At 49.4% G+C, this 17947-nt stretch overlaps 1 protein-coding gene across 6 annotated transcripts in view; it reads left to right on the top strand.

Moving 5' to 3' along the window:
- The window catches only part of MICU3 (mitochondrial calcium uptake 3), a 278268-nt gene that overhangs the window by 37732 nt on the left and 222589 nt on the right, over positions 1–17947 (top strand). The window lies entirely within an intron of this gene.

Here is a 17947-nt window from a genome sequence, read left to right as displayed (position 1 = left end):
CTTACTAATGTGGAATATTTTTTCCTTGCTAAAGAACATTATTTTCTCTTATATTCACCAACCGACACAGCTCCTATCTGTAACCAAATGGGTTGTTAGCCCTATCACTGGAGATACTAGGCAAGTTGTAATACAACACTTCAGAACTTTTAGTTTCGCCCATGGGGCGGTCCATAGGCTACAACCCACAGCCTGCTCAGGCAGAACTCAGTTTTTTCTTGCCTAGTGAAGGAGATAGACCTAGGAACCCTGCGCATAGGTCCCTGTTTTTTTGATGCAGAAGCTTGGGTTTTTGTGCAAGATGAATGAACCTGTGATCTTCTATCAACAGCTGGCTGGGTGACAGGCTGGTTCACTTATCCTTGTAGTCTCCCCAGTCCGGCCAGCAAGCGTGTGCAGGTCGCAGCTAAGGCTCGGCAGGCCACGACATACCTCGGCTCCAGAGATGGTCTGTGAGCTTTATGCTCCAGGGCGTACATATGACCGGGCTACTGATGTCTGCGTCACAGTATGCCTAGGCCAGTAGTATTCCCTGTACTGATCAGGAGATGACTACCGTGGAATGTCTCCCTGCTTCAGGACTGGTAAGTACAGCTCTCCCTGCCTGGCAGGGTGAAGCAGCTGGGCATTCCCTGGGAGGTCGATTCGTGGGCCCCCTCACCCCCTCTCTTCTCTCCCCGGGCCCTAACTCCCTCCTTTTCCCCTTCACAGGGGGAGGCTGTACATGTGCTGAGTGGTGTGTGTGTGTCTGTGCTCTCACCTGGGGGTCTTAGCTGTGCTGGGTGCCTGGGTCCTGAAGCTTAGTCACGCTGGATGCCTGTGTAGTCATGCCCCTGTGTTGGTGCAGTGCTGTGCCTGCCACATGTTCTCTCTAGTCCCTCATAGCGCTGTTCGGTGGCCATTTTAAGTATGGGCAAGGGTCAGACTGGCTTCTGGCTTCAGTCGGCCATTTTCCTGGTGATTCCATATTAAGAACACCGGCGGCCATTTTCTTGTAGCCGGACCACGTTTTTGTGCTCTAGCAGCTGCCCTTGTGTCCTCTGCTTCCTGTTTGGTCATCACAGGGCGCTGGGAAGGTTTTCCTGTGTTCTGAACATGTGTGTTTGATCGCCCACAGATTGTTCCCCGAACATGCGACCGGCCGGCCGGCCACCGACACAGTTTTCTGCTATCTCTGCATCTGTGAGCGCTGGGGACCTTCAGGCATTGCGGTAATACAGCGCGGAACGGCCCAAGGTGGTGAGTCCAGCGGGTTAGATCCCCTCAGCCAGCGGCAGCAGGAGGATGGGACTGTCACTGTCCTAAGTCCCCTTCGGGTGGCAGACAGGGTAGGGTCAGCATGGCTTCAGAAACTGGTGTTTCTTCCCCCGAAATCCAGGCAATTGCAACCGGGTCTCCTGCGGACTGTGCGGTCCCTATGGACACCCTTACGGCGGTCCTCAATTAGTTTGTTGCCAAGATAGAGGCGGTGCGTGGGAAGAAAGGTGCTAAATAGCGGCCCCTGCCCCCCCCCCCCCTGTCCTCTAGGGAGAGCTCTGACACAGACTCGGGTCCTGCTGAGGACGGTGACCCCTGCTCTGTCTTGTCAGATGACTCTGACCAGGACCGTTTGGACACTGAGGATGAGTCCCCGCCCGGGTCCATGTGCAATAAAGCGCTAGTTGGAGCACTTATCACAGCTGTGCGTGATACCCTGAAGATTCAGGAGCCAGCGGATCCCACTGCTGATGTACTGGTCCCTTTTGGGTCCCGCAAGCCAGCACGTTCACCTGTTTCCGTATCTGACTTATTTTGATAAGTCCATTTACAAGGAATGGGGTCGCCCGCAACGGACCTTTTCGGTTCCCAAATACATGGCGGTGCGTTATCCCTTTGAGCAAAGCCTTCTCAAGAAATGGTCGGCTCCTCAGGTCGTGGACCCACCAGTATCCAGGTTAAATAAAGTAACCACGATCCCGGTTGAGGGGACTCCTGTATTCAAGGATCCCAAGGATAGGAAGGTTGAGGCAGTGGTTCATTCCTTGTTTACGGTTGTGGGGTCAGCCGTGTGACCTGTACTGGCATCCACACTGGTGTCGCAGACACTGACTGAGTGGGCAAAAGTTTTGCACCGCGAATTGGGAGAGCAACAGGCCTCCCTTGTCTGCGTGGAACTAGCAGACCAACTAGTGCAAGGCCTTAAGTACGTTTGTGACGCGGCCCTGGATACTCTCCCTCTGCTATCCAGGGCTTCAGTGTCAGCTGTGGTGCTGAGGCACCTGATTTGGTTAAAATGCTGACCAGGTATCCAAGAAAGCCCTGACGGATCTTCCCTTCCTTGGCGAGCGGCTCTTTGGAGCCTCGTTGGATGACATTATTAAAAATGCCACTGGTGGTAGGAGTACTCTACTCCCACAGGTCAGGAAGGCTAAGGAGCCACGCCGTAGGCAAGGGTCCTCTTTTTCCGCTCACAATCGGCTTTTTCGTCCGCCTGGTGCTTCGACAAAACGTCCCCAGCCCGACAGGATGCCCACGGACGGTCAAAAGCATCCCTGGAACCACAAGCCTACTAAGCCTGCGAACAAAGGTGCTACCACATGAAGGTTTGCCCCCACCCGTGTCTTGGGCGGGGGGGGTCGCCTTCGGGAGTTTGCAGCCCGGTGGTCCTCCCAGTTATCCAACCAATGGGTCTGCGATCTGATTTTCACAGGCAACAAGATAGATTTTCTCTCTTGGCCGCCAAACCGATTCTTCCTCTCCAGCATACCCGTATCCCCGGTTCGCCGGGAGGCCCTGTTTGGGGCGGTAAGGGACTTGCTGAATCAGGGGGTGATTGTACTAGTTCCGAAATCAGAACGCTTCCAGGGATTCTACTCAAATCTGTTTGGGGTCCCCAAGAAGGAAGGGGTACATCTGATCTTGTACTTGAAAGCCCTCAATCACTTTGTAAAAGTGCAGAGGCTCAGAATAGAATCGGTTCGCTCAGTAGTCGCTGCACTCCATCAAGGGGACTCCCTGGCATCCTTAGACATCCAGGATGCGTACCTGCACATACCCATATGCCTTCCGCATCAATAATTTCTCAGTTTGGCAGTCGGGGAAGCCCATTACAAATTTGTGGCTCTTCCCTTTGGCCTGGCATCAGCCCCCTCGAGTCTTTACCAAGGTACTGGCTCCAGTATTGGCGTTGCTGCGACAAAGCGGGGTCGCGATTTTGGGCTACCTGGACGATCTCCTCCTGAGAGCATCTTCCGCCTCAGAATTAGAGGAGGATGTGGCGATCACCATGCAGACCCTGCAAGAATTTGGGTGGCTGTTGAACCTAAAGAAGTCAGTGATTGTGCCGACCCAGCATCTGGAGTACCTAGGTTTGCTGTTGGACTCCAGGGAAGCGAGAGTTTTTCTCCCTTCAGACAAACTGCAGACTCTCAGATCTGCAGTCAAACTACTGTTGTACCGCAAGTAGTCGTCGCTCCGCTTTTGCATGCGAGTACTGGGACTTATGGTAACCTCCTTCGAGGCAGTACCTAATGCCCAGTTCCACACCAGAGTCCTGCAGAAGGAGATCTTGTTGAAATGGGACAAATCTCAGTTGTCCCTGTATCGACAGATACAGGTGAGCCAACCAGTCGGGGACTCTCTGATATGGTGGTTGAGGACCCCGGTGATTCAGTCCGGAAAATCGATCCTTCCTCTGAAATGGACGGTGATCACGACGGACGGCAGTCTATCCGGCTGGGGTGGAGTGATGGGGATTCAGTCGGCTCAGGGCCTCTGGTCGATGGGAGAATCCAAGTTGCCGATCAATCTACTCAAATTGAGAGCGATCAGGCTGTGCCTCCACACATGGTCGTTGAGTCTTCAAGGGCACCCGATCAGGATACAGTCGGACAACGCCACGGCTGAGGCGTACATAAATCATCAAGGGGGAACAAGAAGCTCAGCCGCTGCTTGGGAGGTCACTCACATACTTCGGTGGCAGAGCGACATGTACCGGCCTTGTCGGCCATTTACATCCCGGGGGTGGAAAATTGGCAGGCGGACTATCTGAGCCGCCAGATGCTGGACCCAGGAGAATGGGCATTGCATCCGGAGATATTCAGGCAGCTTTGCCTGAAGTGGGGAACACCACATGTGGATCTATTGGCCTCCCGTCTCAATCGGAAGGTGCTAAGATTCGTGTCTAGGACAAGAGATCCGTGAGCAGACGCGTCAGCCACGCTGGTGGCTCCATGGGATCAGTACCAGCTGATCTACGCCTTTCCTCCACTGAAACTGTTGCCACGTCTGCTGCGCACAGTGGAAGCCGAGGGGATTCCAGTAATCCTGGTTGCCCCAGATTGGCCTCAGCGGCCCTGGTACACAGACCTGGTGTGTCTGGTGGCAGACGCTCCCTGGCGACTGCAGTTGCGAGAGGACCTCCTATCTCAAGGTCCAACTTTTCATCCTGCTTTACCATCGCTGGCTTTAACGGCATGGCTATTGAGAGACAGGTGTTGAGGTACCGGGGTCTGTCGGACTTGGTGATCCCAACTATGTTGAGGGTGAGGAAATCTTCTTCTCGGAAGATATACCATCTTACCTGGAAGGCCTACATCTCCATGTGTGAGGAGAACGGATGGCATCCGCGCTCTTTTTCCATATGCAGGATCCTGCTTTTTCTGCAGCAAGGAGTTGACCAGAGATTGGCATTAAGCACCATCAAAGGGCAAATTTCAGCTTTGGCTGTCTTTTTTCAACGACCCCTGGCTTCGCACTCCTTAGTGAGTACCTTCGTTCAGGGGGTACGACACGTAGTCCCTTCGGTGCATCCACCGTTACCCCCATGGGATTGAACCTGGTGTTGTCGGCACTTCAAAAAACGCCGTTTGAAAACATCAGGGAGATTTCCCTGTTGACTGTTTCCCAGAAAGTGGTCTTTCTAGTGGCCATCACATTGGCCAGAAGGGTTTCGGAATTGGCAGCCTTGTCTTGCAAGTCGCCTTATCTGGTCATCCCACAGGGATAAGGTGGTGTTGCGTCTGTAACCATCCTTTCTACCGAAAGTGGTCTCGGCTTTTCATATCAATGAGGACATTGTATTACCATCATTGTGTCCTAAGCCGAAGCACCCCAAAGAGGTGGCCCTACACGCTCTCGACGTGGTTAGGGCTCTGAAGGTGTATTTGTCTGCCACGGCTCCCTTTCGGATGTCAGGCTCACTGTTTGTTTCGGTGGCTGGTCCAAAGAAGGGTATAGCGGTCTCGTCGGCCACCATTTCCAGGTGGATCAGACAGATTGTAGTACAAGCCTATGCCTTGAAGGGGCAGGTGCCCCCCTTTCTGGTCACAGCCCACTCTACAAGGGCAATCGCAATGTCTTTGGCCTTCCGACACCAAGCGTCAGTCGCTCAGGTGTGTAAGACGGCGACCTGGTCATCTGTCTATACGTTTACCAAGTTCTACAGGGTAGACGTCAGTGCATTGGCTGATGCCTGTTTGGGCCGCAAAGTTTTGCAGGCGGCCGTGTTGTTGCAATAAATATGCAAACTTGTTTTCCTGATTTTTCGATAAAAGCGCAGTACTGTTGTGTTAATGCACTGTTGCATTATTTCCACAATTGGTTGCGGTCTTGGGGATCACTCCTGTTGAGGATCCCCGGTTACGTGGTGGTGTTTTTTCCACACACTGCTGTTTTTTTGTGGGTTTAGTTTCACTAGTTCCCACTTGCCATGTAGGATGAAGTTTTTATGCTGTTTTTTCCCACCCCTCATTTGGCACTGCTTGGGGACGTCCCATTTGGTTACAAAGAGGAGCTGTGTCGGTCGGTGAATATAAGAGAAGATAGGATTTTTGTACTCACCGTAAAATCCTTTTCTCTGTAATTCAACGACCGACACAGCACTCACCCCTCCTTTTTCTCTTTACGTTATACTGCTTGTTGACGTACTGAGTTCTGCCTGAGCAGGCTGTGGGTTGTAGCCTAGGGACCGCCCCATGGGCGGAGCTAAAAGTTCTGAAGAGTTGTATTACAACTTGCCTAGTATCTCCAGTGATAGGGCTAACAACCCATTTGGTTACAGAGAGGAGCTGTGTCGATCGGTGAATTACAGAGAAAAGGATTTTACGGTGAGTACAAAAATCCTATTTTTTAGCAAGTTGTTATGGGTAAGTTCTGCTTTAAAGCATATCTATGGTGAGATGTAAAATCGTATAATAATTTCCATATTGAATTTCAATAATTTCTAGGCTACTCATAATAATCTGATCTTGAAGTTTGTAAACTTACTTTATGAACATCCCCACACATTTACTTCCTTGAATTTTGTGTCATGTATTCACTATGCCCTGTGAGTAGGCACTGCTGTGTCTTACATTTTACAGAGTTTGCCTATAGAGACGCTGAGAGGAGTTTAGGAGTCAGTACAGGAATCGCTTCTTGCTGTCAACAAGATACCATGGGATACTGTATGTAGTCCTTAGAAATGGAAAGTAAACGGCAGAGGAGAAGCTGCAAAGCATGCAGGGAATCCAGAAATGTGTGTAAAAAATGCCCAGCAGACAGGCAGCACTCACAACATGAACAGCGATTTTTTGATGTTTAGGCTTATATTGGATTGTCCAATAATAACTATTGTTTGTGTTATTACAATATTGGTGTTGTAAAATTAAAGTGTATGTTGTGACCATAGATTTCCTTTAACCACTTGCCGCTGGCCATATAACAAAGTAACGCCGGGGGCGTGCATCGCAGCGATTGTTGTTGCAGCGTGTCAGTCTGACACACCGCAACTACGATCTAGGTAAAGAGTCTCTGACAGAGACTCTTTGCCACGTGATCAGCTGTGTCCAAACATAGCTGATCACAATGTAAACAGGAAGAGCTGTTGATCGGCTTTTCCTCACTTGCATCTGACAGACTAGAGTAGTGGGGAGCCGATCGGCTGCTCTCCTGACAGGGGGGTCTGTGCTGATTGTTTATCAGAGCAGCCCCCCCTCGGATGCCTGCCCAGGACCACCAGGGATGGCCACCACACTGGACCACCAGGTATTCCACCCTAGACCACCAGGGAAATGCCAATCAGTGCCCAGGCAGCTGCCAATCGGTGCCAAAGAAAAATGGCAGTACCACCTGTGATGTGATTAAATCTATCAGTGCCAGCCATCAGTGCCGCCTTTTCGGTGCCCAGCAGTGCCACCTATCAGTGCCCAGCAGTGCCGTCTATCAGAGCCACCCATAAGTACCCATCAGTGCAGCATATTAGTGCCCACTAGTGCCACCTATGAGTGCCTATCAGTGCCACCTCATTAGTGCTGCCTCATCTGTGCCAGCTTATCGGTGCCCATCAGTGAAGGAGTAAACTTACTTATTTACAAAATTTTATAACCAAAACAAAGAAAAACTTTTTTCAAAAATTTTCTGTCTTTTTTTTATTCGTTTATAAAAAAAAAAAAAAAAAAGCAGATGTGATCAAATGCCACCAAAAGAAAGCTCTATTTGTGGGAACAAAATGCTAAAAATTTAGTTTGGGTACAGTGTAGCATGACCACGCAATTGTCATTTAAAAAGTGACTGCGCTGAATGCTGAAAATTGGCCTGGGTAGGAGGTGCGAAAGTGCCTGGTGTTGAAGTGGTTAAAGCGGGAGTCCGCCGGGACTCCGCGTTTTTTTTTTTTTAAAGCCAGCAGCTACAAATACTGTAGCTGCTGACTTTTAAAATAGTGACACTTACCTGTCCAGCGCGCCCGCGATGTCTGCACCCGAAGCCGATCTCTAGATTGTCTCTCGGGTGCTGCCGCCGCCATCTTGGGTATGGGAATCAGGAAATGGAGCCTTTCGGCTTAATTTCCCGGTTCCCTACTGCGCATGCGCGAGTCGCGCTGCGCAATAAGGACGGTCCCCGCTGCCTCTGGGATCTGTGTGTTTCCCAGCAGGCAGCGGGGCACTTGCGGAAAGGAGCGTAGTCTACGCCCCTTTCCGCAGAGAACTATCCCGGAAGTGGGTGCAGATACCTGTACTGTACAGGTATCTGCACCCCCCTCCCCCCTCCCCCCTGAAAGGTGCCAATTGTGGCGCCGGAGGGGGGGAGGGTTCCGATGAGCGGAAGGTCCACTTTAGGGTGGACCTCCGCTTTAAGTACCATTATTTTAGCCATGTTGCTGTTGAAATTCCAACTGAAAATAACACACGTGTTGTTAGGCTGGCATGATGGATTTGTGAATTCAACTTATAAGGCCTCTTGCCCACTGCAGCCTGAAAATGCTCAGTACAGCTTATTTTTTTACTGAGCTAAAATACAGCCCATTAATTATAATGTGTCTATGCATACAGACGTGTAAACAAGCGCTATGTGTTCTTTACTAAAAAAAAAAAAAAGAAATAAAAAATCATAAATTTTGGTCAGTAATTTACGTCTCATGCGCACAAATTCGCACTGAGTTGTCAATTGACATTGTGAATGCGAGAACAGGCTTCCGCCCATTCACGGAAATGTGCGCGAAAATTGCGCAAACCCATATGCGTCTGAAAAAGTAGATGCTCAAACAGGAGTATTGTGTGCACGAGGACTAACTGTTAAATTACAAGATATTTTTAAATGCACAGTACCTACCTGCAAAATGGTTCTTGTTTCTTCAAGCATCATCCATCATCACATGAAACTTTAGTAGCTTTATATCTAGGGTCTTTGTGGTCTGCTCTGTGCCTCCTGTAAAACGTGTATGGCCTGTCTGAAACGTGATTGCTATCTAAGTGCATCTCCACCCTGTCCTAGAGCTGAAGCAGACTAGATCCGAGGGAATCAGTCCGTTGGACAATCCGATCGTGTGTGGGCTAATCCGATCGTTTTTCGTTTAAAAAATCCGACGGACCTAGAAATAGAACATGTTTAAAATCTGTCCGACCGACTCACTTCCTATCGGGAAAACCGTTCGTCTGTATGCTGGTCCGACGAACCAAATACGACCCAAGGGAAGCTATTGGCTACTGAACTTTCTTTTTTCGTCCCGTTGTACGTCATTTTGTTCAAAATGAATGGACTTTCGTGTGTGGCCAAGTCCGTTCGTTCGGAAAGTCAGTGGGAACTCCGCCGAAAGTCCGTCGGGAAGACCGTCGGATCTAGTCTGCCGGAAAGTTTGGTCGTGTGTACGCGGCGTAAGACTATCAAGACACGGTTAAGTAAAATTGATTTATCATTGAAATGGTGTTTGTTGGGGGGACTGGGTCTCAGGACTAGGGCTAATCAAAAAAAGTGTAGAATTTCCATATTTTTTTATTTAGTTTCCAGTTACTCTATTCCATTAATACCAAGTGATTGTTGTTACCTTCTGATCACAAATTTATTATAAACCTACAGTAAGGACAAGTTTCAGGAAACAGTCTGGGTCCAACGCATGGCTGACTCTGTCCTGAGAAACTGATGAAAGCGCCTAGTGTTTAAAGGTGATCTGACTACCGGCAGTAACTTTACACTAATTCTAGAAGAGTACTGTGAAGTGGGAAGAAATGGTACACTATATTGCCAAAAGTATTGAGATGCCTGCTTTTACACGCACATGAATTTTAATGGCATCCCAGTCTTAGTCCGTAGGGTTCAATATTGAGTTGGCCCACCCTTTGCAGCTTTAACAGCTTCAACTCTTCTGGGAAGGCTGTCCACAAGATTTAGGAGTGTGTCTATGGGAGTGTTTGACCATTCTTCCAGATGCACATTTGTGAAGTCAGACACTGATGTTGGACGAGAAGGCCTGGCTCGCAGTCCCCGCTCTAATTCACATCCCAAAGGTGTTCTATCAGGTTGAAGTCAGGACAATCAAGTTCCTTCACCCCAAACTCGCTCATCCATGTCTTTAAAGCGGAAGTCCACCCTAAAGTGGACCTTCCGCTCATTGGAATCCTCCCCCCCTCCGGCGCTACAATTGGCACCTTTCAGGGGGGAAGGGGGTGCAGGTACCTGTACAGTACAGGTATCTCCCCCCACTTCCGGGATAGCTCTCTGCGGAAAGGGGCGTAGATTACGCCCCTTTCCGAAAGTCCCCCGCTGCCTGCTGGGAAACACACAGATCCCAGAGGCAGCGGGTCCATCCTTATTGCGCAGCGCGATTCGCGCATGCACAGTAGGGATCTGGGAAATGAAGCCGAAAGGCTCCACTTCCTGATTCCCATACCCAAGATGGTGGCGGCAGCACCTGAGAGACGATCGAGAGATCGGCTTCGGGTGCCGACATCGCAGGCGCTGGACAGGTAAGTGTCACTATTTTAAAAGTCAGCAGCTGCAGTATTTGTAGCTGCTAGCTTTAAAAAAAAAAAAAAAACGCAGACTCCCGGCAGACTCCCGCTTTAAGGACCTTGCTTTGTGCACTGGTTCGCAGTCATGTTGAAAAAAGAAAGGGGCCATCCCCAAACTGTTCTCACAATGTTGGGAGCAAGAAATTGTCCAAAATATCTTGGTATGCTGACAACTTAAGAGTTCCCGTCACTGGAACTAAGGAACCAATCCCAACCCCTGAAAAAAAACCCACATCATAATCCCCCCTCCACCAAATAATTTGGACAAATGCACAAAGCAGCAGGTCCATAAAGACATGAATCAGTGAGTTTGAGGTGGAGACACTTGACTGGCCTGCACACAGTCCTGACCTCAACACGATAGAACACCATTGGGATGCATTAGAGAGGAGACTGAGAGCCAGGCCTTCTCATCCAACATCAGTACCTGACCTCACAAATGCGCTTCTGGAAGAATGATCAAACATTCCTATAGACACACTCCTAAACCTTGTGGACAGCCTTCCCAGAAGAGCTGAAGCCGTTATAACTGCAAAGGGAGGGCCGACTCAATATTGAACCCTGCAGACTAATGCCTCGTACACACGATTGGAAATTCCACCAGCAAAAGTCAGATGAGAGCTTTTGGTCGGAAAATGTGATCGTATGCTCCATCTGACTTTTGCTGGTGGAATTTCAGCCAGCAAAAGATTGAGAGCATGTTCTCAATTTTTCGGTCGGAAAAAGTTCCAATCGAAAATTCCGATCGTCTGTACAAATTCCGACGCGCAAAATTCCTACGCATACTGGGAAACAATTTGACGCATTCTTGGAAGCATTGAACTTCATTTTCTCGGCTCGTGTAGTGTTGTACTTCACCACGTTCTTGACGGTCAAAAGTTCTGAGAACTTTTGTGTGACCGTGTATGCAAAACAGCTTAGGCGGAATGAAAGAGATCTCACCGCTCCAGGGACACACATGCAGGTAGTGAACTCCTCTCTCGGCCCGGAGGCCACAGGTGCAGGCAACTGCCAATAGCAACAAGCGAAGATAGACTCTGGACTGCCGCACTCTTGAGAAAAAAACGCCTTTCTTTATTTAAAAAAATCACATCAAAAAAACACAATGAACACAGCAGACAAAAAGAGGGCTGACATTTCGCACTAGCAACAGTGCTTACTCATAGCTTGAGTGGAATCCCGTCTGAAAAACCATCAGAGCTTTTTCCAACCAAAATTCCGATCGTGTGTACGTGGCATTAGACTGGGAAGCCATTAAAGTCCATGTGCGTGTAAAGGCAGGCTCCCCAATACTTTTAGCAATATAGTGTATGTACTTACCTGAAAATTGTATTCTGGCCCTGCCTAAAGCAGAACTTCAGTCATATTTTCATCTTTCCGTCTATTAAATCTTCTGCCTTGTTGTTTTAACTTTGGATAGTAAAACATTTTTTCTCTTTCATTCATTGACAGACACAGCACCTTTAATCTTGACCTTATGGTTATATTGCCACCTTCAGGAGAGGACTAGGCATAACACATAAAAACAGCAAAGCTGTACAGTACCGCCCAAAGGGCGGTCCTACTGGCTATAACCCCTCACTCTGCTATCAGCTCAGTTTTTTTCTGCTTAGTCTAGGAGAAGGACCTGGCTCCCTGTGGGGACCAATGGTCTTTGGAATTTATTATTTTTCTGCTGTTTTTTGATTCCTGTGATCTACAATCAACAGCCGGGCTGGGTGACAGGCTGGACAATATGGATCCTGGTAGTCTCCCCAACCTGGGCATCGAGCGTGTGCAGACCTTAGCTACGTGCTGGGTCGGCCACGACATGCCCCGTCTGGTCCAGGGGCAGCAGGTGAGCTATATGCTCCAGGGCACACATATGACCGGGCTACTGCTGTGATTGGGCATAGGGGGTGCAGAGCATGTACCTGACCGGGGGTCCTCTGGGGGGGGTCTCTGGGTCCTCACAGGGGGCTGCGCTGGGCGGTTGGTGGCCCGCTCGCTTTTTCCCTATTTTAGTGCCGTATCTGTGTGCTGCATGTGGGGACTGGCTGCCACGGCCATTATTTCTTGTAGCCGTGGCCATGTGCTTAACCGCCACCTTTTTCTTGGAGTCCAGCAGCCATTTTCCCAGCGGTTGTGGGCGTTTTTACTGAGGAGGCCGGCGGCCATTTTTTATTAGCCTAAACTGCTTTACGCTGGCGCTGGGAGCTGGTTACACCTGGAACATCGCAAATCTGACACAGGACGCCTCGTGGCAGGCAGAGGGGAGAGCGGACGGCGCCGGCACAGCGCAGTACCTGGGTCAAGGGGAGAGTACTGCAGGGGGCCCCTCAGTCTGTGGCAGCTAGGAGGGTGGGCATTTTTGCATTTTTCATTACTTGCCTTAGGTCCCCATGGGTTACAGGCAAGAGTGGGCCAACATGGCGTCAGAAGCTGGCGCTTCTTCCCCAGGCATCCCTGTTAAAGCAACCAGTTCCCCTGCACCCGCGGTGCCTATGGACGCTCTGTCAGCGGTCCTGGAATCTTTTGTTGCCAGGGTAGAGGCGGCGTGCGGAGCAAGGGGGGTAAAAACACCCCCTCCCCCCCATCCTCTGGGGAGAGCTCTGATTCAGACGTGGATCCCGCTGTGGCAGGCAGCCCCTGTTCTGACGTTTCAGACCAGGACCATTCGGACAGTGAGAATAACTCTGTGTCCGCGTCAGCGCAGTGTGGGATACCTTAAAGATAGTGTATACGGTGGGGGCATCTGCAGAAGTGTCGGTCCTTTTTAGGTCCCACAAGCCGGCCCGCACTGCTAAGGTTTTTCTGTATTTAACTTATTATGATAAGTTTATTTACAATGAGTCGGGAAGCCCCCAGTGGGCCTTTTCAGTCCCGGGATGGATGGCGGTGCGTTACCCCTTTGAGGAGAGTTTTCTGAAAAAATTGACATCTCCAGTTGTTGACCCCCCCCCCGTATCCAAGTTAAATAACTACGATTCGGTGGAAGGGTCCCCCTCTTTCAAGGACCCTGCCAACAGAAGAGCCAAGGCGGTTGCCCAATCCAAGTTTACGGTGGAGCATTGCGGCCAGTGCTAGCCACGGTGTCACAAATGCTTACTCAATGTTGTTGCACCGCGAGTTGGAGAAGGTACAGGTTTCCCTGGTCTGCGTGGAACTGGCAGACCAGTTGGTGCACGGCCTTAAGTATGTCTGTGATATGGCCCCTTTGCTTTCTAGAGCATTGGTATCAGCAGTAGTGTTTGTTGCCTGATTTGGTTTAAATGCTGGTCTGCGGACCAGGCATTTAAGAAAGTGCTGGCGGATTTGCTTTTTTAAGGTGAGAGGCTATTTGGAGCCTCGCTGGATTACATTATTAAGAATGTTACTGGGGGTAAGAGTACTTTTCTCCCACAGTCCAGAAAGGGTAAGCAGCCACGTCGTAGGTAGGGCTCCTCCTTTTATGCTCAGAAGCGGATTTTTCATCCGCTCGGGTCAGCAGGTAAGCATTCCCAGTCCGACAAGGTGCCCACTGAGGGACAAAAGCTTCCCTGGTTTTACAAGCTGGCGAGCAAATCTGTTGCCGCATGAAGGTTTTCCCCTGCCCAACTCTTTCATCTACTTCCGGCCTGTTTGGGGCAGTAGAGGACCTGCTGCCGACGCCGCAAAGGTTTCAGGGATTCTACTCCAATTTGTAGTCCCATAGAAGGAAGGGGTCCATCTGGTCCTGGATCTCAAGGCCCTCAACTGCTTCGTGAAGCTTCAGGATGGAATTGGTTCGTTCCATGGTCGCTGCACTCCATCTTGGCATCTTTGGACATCAAGGACGCATACTTGCATGTCCCTATGTGCATCAGGCATCAGAGGTTTCTACGATTTGCGGTTGGAGAAGAGCACTAACAATTTGTAGCTCTCCCCTTTGGCCTAGCGATGGCACCAAGGGTCTTCACCAAGGTGTTAGCCCCAATTCTGCCGTTGCTAAGATGAGGGATGGCAATTGTGGGTTACCTGGACGACCTCGTCCTGAGAGCAGCTTCTGCCTCAGAATTAATCAAAAACAGGAAGAAGATTTGGACAGCCGCACAAACATTTTTTTTTGCCTTTTTATTCAAAAATTCTTGTGAACAAAAATACAAGCCACAGAAGGAACAGACAGTGGGATCTTCTTCCTGTTTTTGATTGCTATATGCATTGCCGGCACCTGGGCTTCAAAACTGGATGAGAAGGTTTTCTACTGTCGCTTGACCTACCTGGAGCGGTGATATCTCTCTCTTGGCCTCAGAATTGAGGGAGTATGTGGAGATCACCATACAGACTCTCCGGGAGTTTGGCTGGGTGTTGAACCTCCAGAAGTCAGTGTTGGTGCCAACTCAGTGCCTGGAGTACCTGAGGTTGATTCTGGACTCCTCAGAGAGGTGAGAGTTTTTCTCCCTTCAGAAAAGCTGAAGACTCTTCAATCAGCGGTGCAGTTGTTGGTGTCCCGTCGGTGGTTGTCGCTGCATTTCTGCATGCGAGTTCTGGGTCTTATCGTAGCCATTTTCGAGTCGGTACAATATGCTCAATTCCACATTCGAGTCTTACAGAAAGAGATCCTGTCCAAGTGGGACAAATCTCCGACATCCCTGGATTGTCAAATTTGGGTGAGCCAGCTAGTCAGGGATTCCCTTCTCTGGTGGCTGAGGTCTCTGGATCTTCGGTCCGGCAAGTCGTTTCTTCCTCTTCATTGGACGGTGATCACAACGGACGCCAGCCTGACCGGCTGGGGGGGAGTCGGGGCATACAGTTGGCCCAGGGTTGCTGGACACATGAAGAATCCCGCCTGCTGATCAATGTGCTGGACCTTCGGGCAATCAGGCGGTGCCTTTCCACATGGTCGCAGAGGCTACGGGGGCGTCCGGTCAGGATCCAGACAGTCGGCGGTGGCGTATGTCAACCATCAAGGAGGGACAAGTAGCTCGGCTGCAGCGCTGTAGGTCGCTTACATCCTACAGTGGGCAGAGCGGCGCATGCCGGCTCTGTCGGCCGTATACATTCCGGGCATAGAAAACTGGCAGGCAGACTACCTCAGTCATCAGCTGCTGGACCAGGGCGAATGGTTGCTGCATCCAGAAGTATTTTGGCTCATTTGCCTGAGGTGGGGCACGCCAGATGTGGATCTCTTGGCCTCTCGGCTCAATTGGAAGGTACAGAGGTTTGTGGCCAGGTCAAGAAATCCATGGGCGGACGCGTCAGACGCGTTGGTGGTTCCATGGGGGCACTATCGGCTGATTTATGCCTTCCCCCCACTCGGACTCCTACCTCATCTGCTGCGCAGCGTGGAGGCCGAGGGGATTCCGGTGATTCTGATTACCCCAGATTGGCCTTGACATCCTTGGTATGCCGTCAGAATGGTGGCAAATGTTCCTTTGTTGAGGAGTTCTTTTTGTTATGGGTGGAGTTTATTTTCTTTCTGTTCCCACCCCTCGTTTTTTACACTGCTTGGGGACGTCCCTAAGGTCAAGATTAAAGGTGCTGTGTCTGTCAATGAACGAAAAAGAAAATAGGATTTTTGTACTCACAGTAAAATACTTTTCTCTGAAGTTCATTGATGGACACAGCACCCACCCCTCCTATTTACGTTTGTACTGCTTTTTGATGAACTAACCTGTTGGTAGCAGAGTGAGGGGTTATAGCCAGTAGGACCGCCCCCTGGGCGGGGCTGTTCAGATTTGCTGTTTTTATGTGTTCTGCCTAGTCCTCTCTGGAAGGTGATGATATAACCCTAAGGTCAAGATTAAAGGTGCTGTGTCTGTCAATGAACGTCAGAGAAAAGGATTTTATGGTAAGTACAAAAATCCTATTTTTCTGCCAGCAAATACCTTATACAACCTGTATAAGGCAGCAGCTTCAGTTGCCCACAGTTAAAATGGTTGCAGTCAGACTTAGTGGAGGGAGGTTTCTGCAGCATATCTGGAAAGTACAGAATCACAGTATTTATAAAATAATATGCAAAGTGGTTGGAGGGAAGCTTCAGAATGGCAAAGAGGTTTTTATTACAAATTATGTGAGCAGACTGCAGTTCCTCTTCAGTGTGTTTCTGAAGATTGCGAAAATGAAATGATGAGAAATATAGTATTCGTATATATGCTCAGTTTACAGCCAGAATATCAGCATAGGAGTATATAGGGTGAAATGTTCTATCATCAAATTATAAATATACTCATTTGCTTTATTATAATTTTTTTCAAGTATATTTGAAAGCAGGTAGTGTTGGCCAACCAGTGCACTTTGAGCTACTTGCAGCTCACTGGTCCATCTAGAACAGTGGTCTCCAAATAGTGGCCTTGCAGACTGGATGTGGCCCTTGGGGCATTGTTCCTTTTTGATACAAGGCATTATTCTTCCCACTGATATCAACAATAAGGCACCATTCCTTCCACTGACACCAACAGTAGGGCACTATTCCTCCCCCTAATACCAGTAATGGGGCAGTATGCCTCTTCCTACTAACCACAAGCACTATGAAAATTTGTATTTCTTTTATTCCCACTAAGCGTCAAGCCTGAGACATCCTCTACTCCCACTGGCACTGGGGCGGTTTCAATCCCTAAATCTGTAAAACTGTAAACTGGTCCTTTGTTTTGAAAGTTTTGAGACCCCTGATGTAGAATATCTTTTACACCTTTCACTCTTTACTAAATCTTGCTGCATGCATTATACTCTGCTCAAGTCTTTTTTTTTCTTTTTTTTATCGACAGGTTATTTTAAACAATTTACTTCTTCACTAAACCCCCCCATCAATTTTGCAAGCAACAATTTGCTTACTTGTAGCACAATTTCTAGAACTATAGTAGAACAAGGTCAGCTGCTTCCCTTTTGAAGGGGTCAGTATCGGCCCTCAGTCTACGAGTGTGAGCGAAACCAGTTGTGGGCTTTTGTGACAGTAATGTGAAGTATCAGTCCTGGTCATTGTAGCAGGGAACGTGTTAAAGGAACCCTCCCCAGCAAATTCCCATATAAAAGTATTATATCAGACCCAAGTACCTACCAGTGTATAGAACCTCCGGGCATCAGTCTTTGTATATACAGCATGTCACAAAAGTGAGTACACCCCTCACATTTTTGTAAATATTTTATTTTATTTTATATATATAGGTTGAGAGGAGCAGTTGTTCCTCTGAGACCTGTGCTGGTGTTATCAGGGGAGCAGCCATCTAATTGGACGCTGCTGCACTGAATGATCTCCGTGGCCATCTTTAGTGAGGGCAATGCTGATAAATAGCACTGCGCCACTGCAGTTGGAGCACATTTGCAAAGTGGATAGTGTAGGGACAGGATCCCCGCTGGCTAGATACAGTGCAGTTAGTGCTAGGTTAAGGTTCCTGTCAAGGAGGGATAGTACAGGGATACTAATGCCACGTACACACGATTAGACTATCCGGCGGACTTAGTCTGGACTTCCGCCAGACAAACCTCCGTAAAGTCCGCTGGACTGTCCGAACGAGCGGACCTGCCCACACACGGGACTTTTCCGGCGGACTATCCGCCGTTTAGTCCGCCGGACTATCCGCCGTACTTTTGAAATGAACGGACTTGCCCACACACGGAGGAAAGCCCGTTCATTTTGAACACGGAAGGAAGTCAATGTCGCCTACTTCGCGGCGAGATTGACACGTCGCTGGCCCCGTTACCTGGTATGGACTTAAAGGGGAAGCCCTATGCCGAAAAAACGGCGGGGGGGTCCCCCACAGGTCCAC

This window comes from Lithobates pipiens, unplaced genomic scaffold, assembly GCF_037356315.1.
Source record: "Lithobates pipiens isolate NorthernLeopardFrog02 unplaced genomic scaffold, aLitPip1_a1.2 Scaffold_13, whole genome shotgun sequence".
Taxonomy (NCBI): Eukaryota; Metazoa; Chordata; class Amphibia; order Anura; family Ranidae; genus Lithobates; species Lithobates pipiens.
Note: the sequence above shows the minus strand (reverse complement) of the source record. Positions and strands in the feature narration are given on the sequence as shown.